This window comes from Monodelphis domestica, chromosome 1 (genome assembly GCF_027887165.1).
Source record: "Monodelphis domestica isolate mMonDom1 chromosome 1, mMonDom1.pri, whole genome shotgun sequence".
In the NCBI taxonomy this organism is placed as follows: domain Eukaryota; kingdom Metazoa; phylum Chordata; class Mammalia; order Didelphimorphia; family Didelphidae; genus Monodelphis; species Monodelphis domestica.
Genome location: NC_077227.1, coordinates 368114933 through 368134287, shown reverse-complemented (window position 1 = coordinate 368134287; position 19355 = coordinate 368114933).

The window sequence follows — 19355 nt, the reverse complement described above, 5'->3', positions numbered from 1 at the left end:
TGAATATAAAGAAGGAAACTATCAATAAATTAGATGAACACAAAATAGTATACCTGTCAGACCTTTGGGAAAGGAAAGATTTTAAAACCAAGCAAGAGCTAGAAAAAATCACAAAATGTAAAATAAATAATTTTGATTATATCAAATTCAAAAGTTTTTGTACAAACAAAACCAATGCAACCAAAATTAGAAGGGAAGCAACAAATTGGGAAACAATCTTCATAACAAAAACCTCTGACAAAGGTGTAATTACTCAAATTTATAAAGAGCTAAAGCAATTGTACAAAAAAAAATCTAGCCATTCTACAATTGATAAATGGGCAAGGGACATGAAAAGGCAATTTTCAGATAAAGAAATAAAAAGTATTAATAAGCACATAAAAAGTGTCCTATATCTCTTATAATCACAGAGATGCAAGTCAAAACAACTCTGAGGTATCACCTCACACCTAGCAGATTGGCCAACATGACAGCTATGGAAAGTAATGAATACTGGAGGGGATGTGGCAAAATCAGAACATTAATGTTGCTGGTGGAGTTTTGAATTGATCCAAGCATTCTGGCAATTTGGAACTATGCCCAAAAGGCACTAAAAGACTGTCTGCCCTTTGATCAAGTCATAGAATTCCTGGCTTTGTAACCCAAAGAGATAATAAGGAAAAAAGACATGTACAAGAATATTCATAGCTGCACTGTTTTTGGTGGCAAAACATTGGAAAATGAGGGGATGCCCTCAGATTGGAGAATGACTGAAAAAATTACGGTATATGTTGGTGATGGAATACTATTGTGCTCAAAGGAATAATAAACTAGAGGAATTCCATGGGACCTGGGAAAACCTCCAGGAATTGATGCAGAGGGAAAGGAGCAGAAGCAGGAGAACATTGTACACAGAGACTGATACACCGTGGTACAATCGAATGTAATGGACTTCTCCATTAGTGGCAATGCAGTGATCCTGAACAACTTGGAGGGATCTATGAGAAAGAACACTATCCACATTCAGAGGGAAACTGTGGGAATAGAAACAGAAGAAAAACAACTGCTTGAATACATGGGTTGAGGGGATATTACTGTGGATGTAGACTCTAAATGAACATCCTAGTGCAAACATCAACAACATGGATATAGGTTTTGACCAAGGACTCATGTAATACATATTGGAATTGTGTATCCGCTATGGGAACGGTGGTGGGAGGGAAGAGAGCGAAGGAATATTATTCTTGTACCCAAGGAATAATGTTCTAAATTGGCTAAACAAATAAATTAATTTTTAAAAAGATCTCTTCTAACTTTAAGACAATATTCCTTATATCTATTTTTTCATTTATTCAACTCTGAAGTCTGTTTATATTAGCTAGGCCTTTGAACAAATTACTTTTTCTCTTTTCTCTTTTTTTTAAGATTCCCTAAAATTAAAACCACTTCCTTATGGATTTTTTCATTAATTAAAACAGGGAGTGGTTCTGCATTTTTAGTCCAGTATTTATAAGACTTTGTTGATTTCAAGGGAAAAAAAAACATTTGTGAATCATACAAAATAACACAAAAACCATGACCTATTAGATTAGGACTATTTGAGTTGTCTGAAGAGCAGCTTTTCTATTCCACATTGGTTATGAGTCATTTACACATGCCACTAAGTATTCAGAATACTATTTGACGAGGTTGTATTTCCATGATGCAAACTTGTCTGCAGCATATTCCAGGTATCAGACTGATTAAATGTCATCAATCTTCACTCTCAATTCAGAATGCTTGCCCTGGTAGTTCAAAATGCTCTTTAGTCCAGACATGCACTTGAGCTTTTTATGACTTACATTAGAACAGATGAAAGTGTGTCATCTTTTAAAAATAAGCAAGTTTTTAAAATTATGTTGATCATACTTTTTAGCTTGCTCTACTCTTAGCATGATTTTGCTGTTGAAAGTCTCCTTAATGGGTTGATTTGCTGCCAGATATTGATGCTAATGCATTGAGGAGAAATAGATTTGGGATATACTCAGAACCCTCAATCTTCATGTTAAAAAAGTCTGGGAGCAGTGTGGAGAACAGACACATTTGCATTGCTCTTAGACAGCCCCCAAAGCTGACTGCATGAAGTTGGCACTTTGAAAAATCTAGTAGCCATGAAAAATAAAAATCTTTTTAGTTTGTTTATGTGACTAGGACTAGTTGATGCTAGGCCAGAAAGACACATTTAATATTTTATGTACTTGACTGGCTACTAGAGGATAGATATTATGGAATGGAAAGTTACTACATTTAGTAATGTTTTGGAAGAATAGTATGATTGCATGGTCTGAATGAGGCATTTGAGTAAGTGAAAAGAGCTGATAAAGCTAGAAATTATAATGTTAGCTTGACTCTCACAAGCTATGTGACCTCAAAAATATTTCCCCTTCTGAGCTTTAGTTTCTGCAAAATAGAAATGAAAATATGTCGACCATGAAGGTCTGTAATAAGAACCAATTAAGATAATACAGCAATTATGCCCTGTAAAGAACTATGTAAATATAAACTATTGTTGTTGGTGTAATACTATGAAGTAGTCAAACAGGAGATTGAATTTCCATTATGATAAACCCATATTGAAGTCCCTGCATTAGTAAACTCTATACTAAAGTCTTACAAATTTGCTTCATCATGGGACTGGGACATCCTTCCATTTTTGAACTTTATGGCTTCGTGTCTATATCTAGATCCTGGGAGATATAATATAAGGAGGAAAGCATTACAGGACAAATGGTTTTATATCTCATCTCTGATGCTTAATACTTGACGTGTCAACTTAGACCAGATTCTTTATTAGTTGGACTTCAGTTTCCCCATTTGCAACATAAAAATGTTGGACAAGATGGCCTCTGAGGTCCCATGCATCTTGATATGTGTGATCATCTATATCTGAGTTGTAGAAATCTTGATTAGGGGCTAGCAAAGCAAAATGTATCAGAAAATTTAGTTTTGCATCTATTTGAAAGGGGTAGTTAAATTTATCATATTCCAACATCAGCATGGCTGATTTTAGAGAATGCAGCTCATTATGGATAAATTATCTATATTCGAATATGTACTACTCAATTCTCCCTTGCCAGCTGCTCTGGATACTACCGCCATCCATCCTAAAAAAATTATGGAGAGAGAAAACTTTGCCTTCTTGTCACTCTCCAAATTTCTCCTTATTGAGTGCTTCACCAAATCATTTCCTAGGATTTGGTCAGCTAAACATGGAATATTATTGATCCTAAAAACTTTAGTGGTCACCTTGGATAAAGAGAAACATGGCAATATACTGTTAGAGATTTTCAATTACTCTCACAAGAGGGAAGAGGTAATTATTTTTTTTCTTTTTTTTTTTACACATCAATATGATTTTTAATAATAGTTTACTGGTATTTTGCTATCTTTGTTCTCTCCCATGCTCTCATCCTTCTTCCCTCCCCAAGACAGAGGTTATATGATATAGGTTTTTCATATGTTATAAAAAATATACATGTCCATGTTTATCATGGTAGGAAAAAAGATGCAAATTGTTTACTCCAGAGAAAAAATCATGGAGGAAATAAAGTGAAATATGTTATGCTTTATTGTCTTAAATCCCTTAGAGCTGTACTGAATTCATTTATAAAGTTCATCACCATACATTATTGCTGTTACTATGTACAATACTTTCCTGATTCTGGTCATTTCACTATGCATCATTTCATTTAGGTCTTTCCAGGATTTTTGTTCTGATTGTCTTGTTCATCATTTTTTTTACTTTAAACATTATTTTATTTGGTCATTTCCAAACATTATTCATTGAAAACAAAGATCATTTTCTTTTCCTCCACCCCCCCCCACCTCTCCCATAGCCAATGCACGATTCCACTGGGTATCACATGTGTTCTTGGTTCAAACCCATTTCCATGTTGTTGGTATTTGCATTAGAGTGTTCATTTAGAGTCTCTCCTCAGTCATATCCCCTCCAACCCTGTAGTCAAAGAGTTGCTTTTTGTCGGTGTTTTTACTCCCATAGTTTATCCTCTGCTTGTGGATAGTGTTTTTTAGATCCCTGCAGATTGTTCAGGGGCATTGCATTGCCACTAATGGAGAAGTCCATCACCTTTGATTGTACCACAGTGTATCAGTCTCTGTGTACAATGTTTTCCTGGTTCTGCTCCTTTTGCTCTGCATCACTTCTTGGAGGTCGTTCCAGTCTCCATGGAATTCCTCTACTTTATTATTCCTTTTAGCACAATAGTATTCCATCACCAATGTATACCACAATTTGTTCAGCCATTCCCCATTTGAAGGGCATCCCCTCATTTTACAATTTTTGGCCACCACAAAAAGCGCAACTATGAATATTCTTGAACAAGTCTTTTTACTTATTGTCTCTTTGAGGTACAAACCCAGCAGTCCTATAGTTGGATCAAATGGCAGACAGTCTTTTATCACCCTTTGGGCATAGTTCCAAATTGGTCTCCAGAATGGTTGAATCAATTCACAACTCCACCAGCAATGAATTAGTGTCCCTACATTGGCACATCCCCTCCAGCATTCATTACTTTCCTCTGCTGTCATGTTGGCCAATCTGCTAGGTGTGAGGTGATACCTCAGGGTTGTTTTGATTTGCATCTCGCTGATTATAAGAGATTTAGAATACTTCTTCATGTGCATATTAATAGTTTTGATTTCTTGGGCTGAGAACTGCCTGTTCATGTCCCTTGCCCATTTATCAATTGGAGAATGGCTTGATATTTTGAACAATTGCTGTAGCTCTTTGTAAATTTGAGTAATTAAACCTTTGTCAGAGGTTTTTATGAAGATTGTTTCCCAATTTGTTGCTTCCCTTCTGATTTTAGTGACATTGGTTTTGTTTGTACAAAAACTTTTTAATTTTATGTATTCCAGATTATTTATTTTACATTTTGTGACTCCTTCTAAGTCTTGCTTGGTTTTAAAGCCTCTCCCTTCCCAAAGGTCTGACATGTATACTATTCTGTGTTCGCCTAATTTTCTTAGAGTTTCCTCAAGTCATTCACCCATTTTGAATTTATCTTGGTGTAGGGTGTGAGGTGTTGATCTAATCCTAATCTTTCCCACACTGTCCTCCAATTTTCCCAGAAGTTTTTAAGAAATAATGGATTTTTTTACCAAAAGCTGGGATCTTTGGGTTTGTCATATACTGTCTTGCTGAGGTCATGTACCCTGAGTCTATTCCACTGATCCTCCTTTCTGTCTCTTAGCCAGTACCAAATTGTTTTGATGACCACTGCTTTATAATATAGTCTGAGATCTGGGACTGCAAGGCCCCCTTCCTTTGTATTTTTTTTTCATTATTTCCATGGATATCCTTGATCCTTTGTTCTTCCAAATTAACTTTGTTATGGTTTTTCTAGATCAGTAAAATTTTTTTGGAAGTTCCATGGGTATGGCACTAAATAGATGAGTTTGGGTAGGATGGTCGTTTTTATTATATTGGCTCGTCCTACCCATGAGCAGTTAATGTTTTTCTAATTGTTCAAGTCTAGTTTTAGTTGTATGGAGAGTGTTTTGTAGTTGTGTTCATAAAGTTCCTGTGTTTGTCTCGGGAGATAGATTCCTAAGTATTTTATTTTGTCTAAGGTAATTTTGAATGGGATTTCTCTTTCTAGTTCTTGCTGTTGAGCTGTGTTGGAATTATATAGAAATTCTTATGACTTATGTGGGTTTATTTTGTATCCTGCAACTTTGCTAAAGTTGTTGATTATTTCGATTAGCTTTTTAGTTGAATCTCTAGGATTCTTTAAGTAGACCATCATGTCATCTGCAAAGAGCAATAATTTGGTCTCCTCCTTGCCAATTTTAATGCCTTCAATTTATTTTTCTTCTCTCATTGCTACTGCCAGTGTTTCTAATACAATGTCAAATAATAGAGGTGATAATGGGCATCCTTGTTTCACTCCTGATCTTAATGGGAATGGATTTAATTTATCCCCATTGCAGATAATATTAGTTGATGGTTTTAGATATATCCTGATTATTATTTTTAGGAATGACCCTTTTATTCCTGTTTTCTAGTGTTTTTAGTAGGAATGGGTGTTGTATTTTATCAAAGGCTTTTTCTGCATCTATTGAAATAATCATGTGGTTCTTGTTGGTTTGCTTGTTGATGTGGTCAATTATGTGGATAGTTTTCCTAATATTGAACCAGTCCTGCATCCCTGTTATAAATCCTACTTGATCATGGTGGATGACCCTTCTGATCACTTTCTTGAGGCTTTTTGCTAGTATCCTATTTAAGATTTTGGCATCTATATTCATTAGGGAGATTGGTCTATAATTTTCTTTCTCTGTTTTTGGCCCACCTGGTTTTGGAATTAGTACCATGTTTGTGTCATAAAAGGAATTTTGGTAGAACTCCCTCTTTGCTTATTATGTCAAATAGTTTGTATAGTATTGGGGTTAGTTGTTCTTTGAATGTTTGATAGAATTCACTGGTGAATCCATCAAGCCCTGGGGATTTTTTCTTAGGAAGTTCTTTGATGTCCTGTTGGATTTCTTTTTCTGATATGGGATTATTTAAGAATTCTATATCTTCTTCTGTTCATCTAGGCAATTTATATTTTTGTAGATATTCATTCATATCACCTAGGTTGGTATATTTATTGCCATATAGTTGGGCAAAGTAGTTTTTAATGATTGCCTTAATTTCCTCGTCGTTGAATGTGAGGTCACCCTTTTCATCCTTGATGCTGTTAATTTGCCTTTCTTCTTTCCTTTTTTTAATTATATTGACCAGTACTTTGTCTATTTTGTCTGTTTTTTCAAAGTACCAGCTTCTAGTCTTGTTTTTTAGCTCAATAGTTCTATTACTTTTGATTTTATTAATTTCTCCCTTAATTTTTAGAATCTCTAGTTTGGTTTTCTTCTGGGGGTTTTTAATTTGTTTGTTCTCAAGTTTTTTGATTTGCATTTCCAATTCCTTGATCTCTGCCCTTCCTAATTTGTTAATATATGCAATCAGGGATATGAATTTTCCTGTAAGTACTGCTTTGGCTGCATCCCATAAGGTTTGAAAGGATGTCTCACCATTGTCATTTTCCTCAATGAAATTATTAATTGTTTCTATGATTTCTTCTTTAACTAACTAAAGGACAGTTCAAAAAACTTCCCCCAAAGTCTCAATTTAAAGAGAGAGCTCACAACTTTATCATTTCCAACCAGAAGCACTCATCTTATCCTCCAAAACCCTCCATTTTTAGATCTTGTGTATTGTCTTCCTCCATCAGACAATAAGCTCTTTGTCTCCTTAACAATATGCACAGTGACTTTGGCTTAATACACATTTGCTAGATTAAAGAGCTATTTCCATAAAAGCACTTCCAATTGACTAATCTCTCATACTTCTGTCTCCTAAACCTTTAGGCAGGCAGTTTTACTTATACTTTATTAAAAAAAGTAGAACTTCTAAGTTCCATTCATATTACTATGAAGTTTTCTTTAGCTGTTCCCTCTCCTTCACTTTGCATATTCCATGAGATGCCAACTTCTTTTTATTTTACTTGTGGAGTATTTCTTTAATCCATTCCTTCCTTTCCCTTTTCACCACTCACTGATAAAACTTCATTGCTTTCCACAAAGACTTTTAGAATTGCTTTCTTTTTTCTAATCAATACTTTTATACCCCTAAAAATAATCCCTGTTATGTGTAAATCTTATTACATCTGATCAAAAATCTTTAATGGCTCCTATTTACTTATCAAGTAAAATTCAGACTCCAATGACTAAATATGACTAATAGAAGTAGGGGTGGAGCCATGGGGGGAGGAAATGTAGCATGTAGCAGCAAAAACTCATGCAACTCTAAAGGTAATTTTAGAGTTCTGACTTAATCTAAATGAATTTGATCTCCAGAGAAAATCTCAATTAAAATACCCAAGTCAGTTGGAAATTTATGGTGATTTTAATTAATTTGGGGGAAAGGAATTAAGGAGTAGAGAGAAAGAGAGAGGGTATAGGATTTCTCCTGCCTGGCCTTTGTCAAGGGGAGTTCAAAGACCTCTGCCATGAGGTCTCTGAAGAAGATTAGAGGCTTTCCCAAGAGGATAGTGTTTAGAAGGTAAAGGAAAAAAAGAATCAGCCTTAACTCTGAGAGAGCTCAGTGAAGATGCCTCACCTGAACTAGGCTACTAAGCTTCTCCAAGTATAGTATCAAAGAAACTCACTGCCAAAACTGGACAATAGCTGCCGCCACACCAAGATGCTGAAACACTCAGCAAGGTGCTGCCAGAGGCACCTCTCTGTGAAAAGAGGCCGGAGAGAGGAAGTGATGAGAAATATATAGACGGTTTTTACATCACTTTCCTGGGTCTCACATGTACCAATGGTAGCTTAAGCTTGACTTAGAACAGCCCAGGTGTCTGTCAGTTCTTTCTTATTTGTCATTTGCTAGCACATGTCTGTCATAGGCCATCCTCCTAAATACTTAATCCTTAAGTATGGGTGTAGACATTTCTGTTTTTGTTAGACTAAGTAGGGTGGAGTAATCTAAAGTTCATACAACCGTTCTGGAAGGCAATTTGGAACTATGCCCAAAGGGCACTAAAAGACTGTCTGCCCTTTGATCCAGCCATATCTGGGTTTGTACCCCAAAGAGATAATAAGGAAAAAGACTTGTACAAGAGTATTCATAGTCATGCTGTTTGTGGTGGCAAAAATTTGGAAAATGAGGTGAAGACCTCCAATTGGGGAATGGCTGAACAAATTGTGGTATATTCTAGTGATGGAATACTATTGTGTTCAAAGGAATGATAAACTGGAGGAATTCCTGGGCAACTAGAACAACCTCCAGGAATTGATGAAGAGTGAAAGGAACAGAACCAAGAGAACAATGTGCACAGAGACTGATACACTGTGGTAAAATCAAATGTAATGTGCTTCTATACTAGTAGCAATGCAGTGATCCAGAACTATTTGCAGGGAAATATGAGAAAGAACACTATCCACCTCCAGAGGAAGAACTGTGGGAGTAGAAATACAGAAGAAAGACAACTGCTTGATCACATGGGCTGATGGGGCTATGACTAGGAAAGCAGACTCTAAAAGATCACCCTAGTTCAAATATTAATAATATGGAAAGAAATTTTGATCAATGACACATGTTAAACGCAGTGGAATTATGTGTCATATATGAGAAGGGGGTGTGGGGTGAGGAGGGAAAGAATATGAGTCTTGTAACCATGGAAAAAATTCTAAATCATCTAATTAAATAAAACTTTCAAACAAAAAAGCTGAAATCATTCTGAGAATCCTTCCAATCCAATCTTTAAAAAGCACCTCAACACAACAAGAGTCAAAAACTAACAGCAAGATGGAAAGTAGGGATTCTCCTACCGAAAATGACTTGAAAGGTAGGCAAAGAGTGACAATTTTCAGGGGATAAAGGGAAACTAGAAGTAAAACTGCACACAATGGATTGATTCCCCCATCTACTTACCAGGTTCTCAAAGTGAGTATAGGCCAACTTCAGGATCCCAGGACCCTCCTACATCAATAACAGAGTACCCCAAACCTATCCCTTGAAGTCCTGAGCCCTGGAACTAATCTACAGGGGTCCAGAAGTACATTGCTCTTGGCCCTTTCATGCCTATTGCTGTGGTAAAGCCCTAGCCCTAGGACAAAATAGCTCAGAGTGCTGAGTTCTGCAAGCCACCAGCAGAGGAGACAGAATCAGCAGCTTTTAGAATTCCCAGTCCACAGAAAAAAAAATCAGTAAAAGAAACACCTAACCATAGTTGATTTCTATGGAGACAGGAAAGAGTCAGGTATAGAGTGAATCAGGGATGGTGAGATCTAAGCAACTATATACAAAACTTCAAAGAAAAATGAGAATTTATCTCAGGTGCTAAAAGAACTAAGAAAGGAATTTAAAAATGTAAAAATAATCAAGGTAAAAATAAATGATACTTATATAAGTATTTTAAGATTTTAAATAATTTTGTATTTAGCGTCACACTTGTATCTCACAGCAATCATCTGAGGTTAATATCACAAATTTTATTATTCATCCTATCTTACATTTAAGGAAACTGATACTAAATTGTTTAATAAATTTATCCAGTGTGATGTGATTAGAAAATACAAGATGAAGAATTTGGACCAATCTCTTCTTTATTCTAATTCTAAATGCTGTCCACATCTCTAAGTGTTCAAGGTCTACATATCTTGATGCCACCCAACTTTCTAATTTTACCTAAAAACAAATCCCTCTATTCAGTGTAACATCCTGCTGACCTGTATACTTCTTTGGCCTTAAATACATATGGTATTTTCAAATATCTATCAACTTCAGGCTATTATATATATACATGGAAAAATTGTATTAATTGCTTGAAATGTTGAAATCTTACTCATCTTTTAAAATCCTACTTACATTATACTTAATGCAGAAGGGCATCTATGATTTCTTAAGTTGTTAATGACCATGCCCATTAGATCCCACACAGCACTTTCTTTTGTGCTTCTCTAGTGTACTTATTATATTCATTATGAGTATTGTTAAAATTAATTGTGGCTGAGACTGAGATATATTAATTAGGTGGTTGCCAGGGATTTAATTTTTAAATCCCAAAATGAATTACTAAAGTAAATGGAATTTATGGTAGTTTATTTACAATATTTACAATAGAAGGAAAATATTAGGCAATGAGAGAGAGCAAACTCTGGCTTCTTCTGATACCAATTAGAATCTCTAAGCCCCAGCCAGGGGAAGAAAGTCTCATGAAGATGGGCCTTACCTGGAGGCTTCATGCCTCCAGAAAGGTGGGGTCACTAAGTCAGCTTTTACTCACCAAGAGTGACAGTGTAAAAGAAGTCTAGGTGTCTGCCTTCCAGTCGCTCCTCAAGGGTCTGTCTTCCAGTTGCTCCTCTGAGTCATTGCCTGAATCTCCAAATGACTATCCGAATGTCTGAGTCCGAATGCATGATCTGAATCTGAATGATCCCAATGTCCGAATTGAATCCCTTCTGCCTTTTGGTCCTCTTTTTAAAGAGCTTTTTCTCTTGTGTCACCTCCCCTAAATTTTCACATCTACCAGTCACAGCAGATGCTTTTATCCAGGACTGCCCACTCTTTTGTTCTCACCTTCTCTGATTAGATTATATCTTTTGGGATTACTTAATACCTCTTTTGTTAAGTTCACCTTTTGTAGTTACTTAACACCTTTTTGTAGTTAAAATCTAGAAATAGATTGTAGCTTACAATTCTAGCTTCACTATAAAGGAATAGCTAAATATCTTCATTGTTACAATCAGGAGATAGCTAAATCCAATCTTCACAGTATTTATGTCTATGTCTTATCTTTTAAGAGATAATTAAGTTTTTTTAAAGGCAGGGAACTATAGACAAGTCTGGATTCTGTAAGTATGCATAAATGCTACACCTGTGGATATATACTAGAAAGTTAAATACAGAATAGTCCCTCCATTTAATATGGTTATAGTGTCCTGGAAAGATGCAATGTAAAGCACATACATAATCATGTAATGTACTATCAAAATGAAGAGCATACTTTATGAGGAATATGCCACTGAAATGATGAAAAGAAAACTCTATCTTTGACCTAACAAAACTTTTATTAAAAGGAAAACAGGAGCTCCACCAGCCTGAAACTGACTACCTCTGCACCAACCCCAATCAAGCTTGATTCAAAGGTATCTCCTTGGTACAGTATTGGTCCTTAAATAGACCAATCCCATACCTGGAAGTGTGGGGGGGTGGAATTGTCCCTCCCTAGCATGGGATTAATCCATTCATAGACCAATCTCACACCAGAAAGTAGGGGGAAGTGGTCCCTTCCTAGCATAGGATTGGTCCATTCATAGACCAATCCCATGCCAGGAAGTGGGGGGGGGGGAGGGAACCGTGGGGCATACTGAGGAATATAGTACCAGCATGCAGTCTTTTCAAAACCCATAGTACCTGGGTCATGTTCTCCCTCCTTTTTACCTTTCTACTTCTATTTCATTTGCCTTGACTTCACACATTCTCCTTTACAACTATATGAAGTCTTCTCACTCAGTACCAATCTACACTGATGTGTCCTTCCTCTTAGCTCATAGCACTTGCTGTCTGGACCACTTATTTGACAGTCAATACTACACAGTCTTTTGACATGTTTTGTTATCATGTTTTGCTCAATTGATTTTTCTTCAAATAGAGAATACTCTTATTGAGGCAAAAGATCTGTTGTGTAATTTTTCTAAACACAGGTACACAAATTAGATAAACTAAGTCATAAATCTTCACACTATAAGAAAGTTAGGTTTTATTAAAAGAGGCCCAGTCCATCAATAAAGCCAGACCAGAAGACCCCAATCATAATGAGATGACCTCTTTTTATCCCCAATGAATCAAACAAGTTTTTATACTGAAAAAATAAAATAGTACAGGAAAATAATCAAACCCCTCTAAGAACAGAGACACCCACAAGCAATGTTCATTGGTTAGGTCAACTAGAAAGCACGCCTTATTGGTAAAAGAAATCATCTGACTGTGACAAGAGTCACTCCATAGATATGGGGGTGGAGGGAGATTATGTCCCTGGGGTGACGATGCATAGGATAAGAGAGGGTGGTGATAGGTAGTGTGGGTGATGTTAGGCAGTACCTGATCAGGCATGCTGATGTATAATGGATCACATTAGGGTAGGGCTGACACTAAGGCCTATGCAAAAGCAGTTATTTCCTTAATTCAAAACCTTAATACTTATACCAGAATATTTACAAAATAGTCTACTAAAATCATGATTTATGCAAACTACCTTAGAATTACAATTATGATTATCTCAAGACTACTAATAACATTAAAATCTAATCCTCATATAAGGAGATAGAGGGATTTTTCTCTCACTTTATCCCTCCTCTGATCCAAAGAAAACTGTGAGCAGTTTTCTACTGGATCATCACAATCTAGGGGTGACACATATTGGGGATAGTGAGTAGAATGATACTGTGAGTGGGTATAACTTAACTTAATAAAGATATATCATCAAATCATTATAAGTACAATAACAGAAAGTACAATAAGGATTAGTGAATGTTCCAGAAAATGAAAGTTACTGATTTTAAAGTCCAGGAACTAAACATGCTGAAGGATGCTTGAGGTTAGCCACATGTCCTGTATGTAAGCAAAAGTTCATGCAGTGTGGATGCAAGCTAGCTCAGAAAAGTCCATTCCAAGAGCTGGAGATGAAAGACTTATTTGTTGGGGTGCCAGTCACCAGCTAAAGTGTTTCACAAATAGTCTTAATTTCTTAAGAATGACCAACAATATCAGGAGGAGGCAGGTAACTCTCATAGTCACTAGAGTCTCTGGTAGTATTTGCACTGAATCCCAGTTCACTTCCTGCAGATGCCTTGCATTCTCTGGGGCTCCATGTCTGAACAGAGTCATTAACTCTGCCCAACCTCCACTATTGTGGAACCAGTATTAAACAATACAAGTCATTAAATAGGATTAAAGATATTAGGAGCATATTGAAAGAGTTCATATTTTAAAAAATACATCTGAAAAGCAATCTATAACATACTTAGAAGCAAGTTAACAATTAGATAGAGTAGTACAACAGTTCATAATTATTAGAGTAAGAATGTGAATTCAAAAAAATAATTAGCACCCATTTAAGAATGAATTACCATAAGCTACCATTATTAAACCATGTGGCTGTCCATGAGGATGGATCCCACCTAGATGTAATATCCATATTTATATGAGTGTGTTGTGCATTTCAAAAAATATTATTTTGTAATTTCTATAATTCTCCAATATCATTAATGATAACAATTGATACATATATATGGCCAACATAATTGATTAATTATTGCACAAGCTCATTTCATACCCATTTTTTTATCCCTCCCTCCTATCCCCAATGCACAGCAAAGTTTTAGGCCCACAGCAATTTTTATTGTATATTTGACTAAAGGAACTTTTGCATAAACAAGCTGATTTTTCTTCCCAAACCAAGAGTAAAGTGAGTCCATGAAGCTATCTATGGCATAGTTGAATACTGTAAATAAGCAATATGAAAGCAGAATATGTAGTCCATTTTGTGTCATTACTTTGTCACATGACCTTAGAAATGTTAGTATACTTCTCTTTTAAGCATCTTATGTTAGAAAATTAAGGAGGTTGGATTAGATGACATTTTTACTTCCCTTTCTGACATTTGATAATTCAATAAGTTTTTCTCCTACTATGATGATATGTATCCTGTGATAATGGTTTTTATGACTTACTCTTTCTGATCCTACCCCTGTCAACTTTGGTTAACACCAGGTTTTGTTTGTTTTTTATGGATGAGAACTTCGAATGTTAGCCATATATCCCAAATTTCTTAGTTTTCTCCATTTTCAAGCAGTTACCCCATTTCAGCAATCATGCTCACTTTCCCTAAAATGTGGGCATGATCAAAGAAACAAATATTGGTTTTATTTTCTCCCATCCCCACCAAAAATAGCCTGTTGTGCCATAACAAAAACTGATGGCCATGGATTCTTTTAGAGCAGCTGAATAAGAAACTGCGACATTTAGGATGGAACAGTGTGTCAGCCCCAGCTGCTCCAGCCTAATCTTTAGAATCTGTTAGCAAGGCAAGCAGTCAAAAGTAGCATTTATCAAGAACGGCTGCATCGGGGAGTGAGAGCACTGTTATATTGATCCACAAGAAGTTTATTTTTCCATTCTGCCATGTTAAAGGAATCAATTCCTTAAATAAAGCAAAAGTAACAGTATTGATAATCCCACTGATGGTTTAAGCTTTGCAGGACAACAGAGGGATCATATTGATGTTGTAATAACAGAAATGCCAGGTTTGATTGTGTTTGACACATTAGCTGGTGAGTTCTGATTACTGGAATTAATCTCTGGCTGTGAAAGAGACATTTTCAAAATGCTTAGTTAAGGGCTGGTAAATTAGTAGAACCTATCTCTTTTAGTCAATTCTTTCTCAGTCGGTATGGACATTTTATTTTTCATTGTAGAAAATGGAGCAAAGACATTGTACCTTTAAAAAGAAACATAATGCATTCCTATGTTTTAAAAGTTGGCCTGGATTTGATATCAAAATACCTCCATTAAAATTCCAGCCCCTATTCTTAACAGCTATTTGACGACAGGTAAAATCACTTAACTTTTTTATTCTCAATTGCCCCATCATTAAAATCCTCATCTTCTATTTCCTAGTCTTGGTTTTCTAGTCCCAATTAAAAGTCCACTTTTTACAAGAAGCCTTTCCCAATCTCCCTTAAAGCTCTAAAAGGTTGTAAATGAATGGAGTCCAGAAGAGTCTAGAAATTTTAAGAGGTAAATATGAGAAAGATTTCATTTCATAATTGGAGATGTCTATGTCCTATTAGAGGAAGTCTGTGCTCCCTACTTCATGACATAGACAGTAGGCCAGGACAGATGGAATATGAAATAGTAAAGAAATGTTTTTTTAAGAAATAAGATTGGTCAAATAAGCTGGAATCAGAATTTGGCAATAGGGAGCCACCAAATGCTCTTTGTTCACAAGATCAGTTTCTAGTGTAGGAAGATTATTTTGTATGCTCTGTGGAGGATAAATTGGAGGAGCAGACTGGATGCCAATAGTACAATTAGGAGGATATAGAATAATCTAGGCCAGAAGTACAAGACAATGAATTACAATGATAAACACATAAATGGTGTAAAGGCAACATTTGTCATAGATATTAAAAAGGTAAAATTCACAAGACAGTAAAAGTAAAATTCACAGGCAATTAATTTTATGTGGTTGAGGGAAATAAATGGGAATGGAATGCTGAATGATGATGAGGTTATAATCCTGGTGGACTAGAAGAATAGAGAAGAACAAAAGAAATAATAGTTATGGTATTATTAGTAAGGAAGAAGTCTGATTTTTATAGGGATAGCAAAGTAGAATGAGTTCTATTAGGGACATATTGAATTTCAAGTGTCAATAGAACATACAATCAGAAGTGTCTAAAAGGGAGTTGATGATTTTGTAATTTGATTTTGCAGCTCAGTAGACACTTAGATATTGGGAGCACTATGACCCAATGGTTCTAACACATGGAAGTTCTTGGAGTCATAAGAACCTATATTCACTCCTGGAAGACTTGATGCCAAGGGGTAAAGGAGAGATTTCTTCTTCTCTGATTTTCACCTCTTATGAATTTCAGGGTTATCCCTTTAAAAAGATTGTATGGCCTCTCCAAATTCTAAAAATGCAACATGAATATCAAATATAGGAAAACTATTTATTTCCTTCTATATACAAAATGCTTTAGACACAAAAGGCTATGTGAGTTTTAAAATATTATGGCCAGGGGAACTACAACCCCTAGCATGCCCCAGAAGTCCCTGCCCCTTACTTCCTGGTGTGGAATGGTCTTGAATTGGACCAATCCCATACTAGGGAGGATCCATACCCCACCCCCTTCCCAGTGTGAGATTGATCTATATAATGACCAATCCCACACCAAGGAGAACCTTTGAATCTGACAAGATTTTTTACAGGGGATAGAGGAGCTAGTCAATTGCAGGCTAGGCAAACTCCCATTTTTTTTCTTTAAAATAAAGTTTTTATTATAAAGTGTCAAGTTGTTTTTTTTTTTTTCATCTCTTGAATTGGCGACCTGAAGGGACCCCAGAATCATTAAGGTAAGCAGAAACCCTTGAAGTGGGGCACTTCATAAAGTGAGTCTGGGCACCCAGAAGTTCAATTAATGGAACCAATACTATTTATTAATAATACATACCTAACTATCCAGGGCAACCTTCCCAGTGAAAGTTGCACCAGACTGAAGTTACAATGCAGTTTTTATAGGGCGCAATACAAAGCATACAGTGTTCATTATGAGACACAACCTTGATAGAAGGAGCAGCCTTATCGTCTAGAAGCTAAATTGGTCAGTGGCATGGGGTGAAGGGCATTCATTGTATCTTATCCCAGCTGCCGGCACTAAGGGAGTTCTTTTCTCATGGATTCTAACTATGCTGAGCTGACTGACATTCACAGGAAAGCTCATTTCTGAATTCTACTTTCCCAGGGAAACACATATTTTTCTGGTCAATGACTTAGTTTACCTCACTTCAATGCCTCCTTTTTTTGTGTGTGTATGAGTCAAACCCTTGACTCACCTTCAGTAGGCATGGGAGGGTAGTGAAACCGCAAGGTCAAAAGTTTGACTGCTTCTAGGTGCCAATGGGCATAGAACGTAAGGCAACTTGTGAAGTGGGGGTCAATACCAGGCCTTTGGGGGATCAGTGGAAGATTGTGATCACAGGGCAAGGGGGGAGAGGCTCAGAGCAGTAGGTATGCTGGCAATGCAGCCCTCTTTGAGGCCTAGCAGTTTGGTCCTGTAAAAGAAGCTTTATCAGGGTGTCCTGGTTTTCTGTCTATCATTCCCCAGACCTCATGAGCCATCCCTAGATCCCCCTTCTCTGCAGCCTGACTTCAGGGTTTGTCTGGCTCCACAGGGCAGGGGCAGAGGTCTCCCACCCCAGGCTGTACAGTGAAGGTTACCAGGCATGTTGCAGGGACAAGCATATAAATGATCTTTAACCAACATCAATTCCCATGTATGCCACCGACCAGCCCATTGTAAGAGCTTGAAGAATCCTTCCAGTTCATTCCCAGGAGGCTTCATTGTCCCATCTCAATTCCCCCTCTCTAGTAATGGAGTCAAACCTTTGACTCAATGTCAGGTAAGGGTATATAATGAGAGCAAAAGAATTTTCCTGCCTATAGTCTGCTGAAAAACTTCTACACTCTGGGGGTATAATGTCCCATGATGGCCCCCTCCTCCAAATATCTAAGGGAACAGAGGCGATGGTTCCAGTATTCTGTAGCTTCTTCATAGTTGATAAGGGGTGTAGAATCCCTGGGAGGATGGGGGAGGGGGCATAGGGTCTCCAGGGGTGTATCTGCAGTGAGTGCTCAGGTCCTGAAGGCTTGGAGACCTGAAGGAGGAGTCCTGTGACTGGTACTCTTGACCAGCAGACAGCTCACAAAGGGGAGAGTCAGTCCCCAAAGCAGACCTATAGAAACCAGTATCTAGCCAAAAATAGATATAGACAGAATTAGTACAATAGAAATTGATACTAAACATTAACATTTGGGTTTTGTAGCCAACAAACTTCGTCTCCAGAAATCATCCTCTGACAGGAGTTGATTCCTAAATTTCATTTGCAGAATTGATGTGTGATGTTTCTGTGAAAGAATATTCCTTTGCAAGGCCCACATTTACATAGGAGCGATAACCACCTGAGTAACAAGATTTAAAAGATGAATTTCTTTACCCTAGATCCTGAAGGAAATCCAGAAAGCTTTGGGTTATTTCTTTTCCAAGCACAAAATCCAAGCATTAATCATGGTAAATCAAGGCTATACATACAAGCCATTTATTAATAACTCTACATAGTTCTCAAAGTATGTTCCCTAACAATTTTATAATTTTCAATTATTAAACTAATAGGTAGTTTAATAGTTTGGGGAAATGGAAACTTTTATTTCTACAATTTGCATTATGTGCTGATTATGGGAACTTGTCTCTCAGAGAAGGCAGTCAGGGAAAACATTTCCTCCTGTCCCAGGGGGACACATAGTGAAGGGCTTCACATACAGGCCAAAGCTGTCACTGGCTCAAGCCATTGTTGTGTCATTGAAGGATTAACAGCCTAGATGGTTAGAAAAAGTCCAGTCCAAGGTGAGCGGTCAATTGCTTCTGTAACCATCCCAGGATGTTCTCTGTCCTTTGTAAACTTGTCACCATTAGATTCCAGAAGCCTTCTTTTCCTTAAAAGACAAGTCTTACCCATTACACTCAGAGAAATTCTGCTTATCAGCAGTCCAGAAACAAATTTCCATATTCTCAAACAAAGGATTATCACTCAGTTATTCTAACATATTTTGGCAATAAGGAGCAGGAGTGCTGAATTGAATAGAAAAATAAATAAATATAAATAGTAAATATAAATCAGGGCTGGATCATCTCCTGTACGAAGGCCATCTCTTCAGATTAAGAGAAGGCAATACAGGAATCTCTTTAGCACAACTTTCCAGAAAAATTCCAGAATCATTTGTGATTTACCAACACCACATACATTAATTTTAGAAATTATTCATAAGTTATAAAAGCAGAACACCTATCTGTTTGCTTTCACCTTCCCCTCTCTTTCCTACTCCCTCTCTAAAAATCTGTAGATTCAAGCTTTATTGACTCCAGAGAAAAGCCCCTTTTTCTTCCATATTCAACATACCTCTGCTCCTCCTCTGAGTTGCTTTTACCATCATAAAAATAATATTCCATTTGGTATCCCTGCAAGTGGTAATCAAAAACTT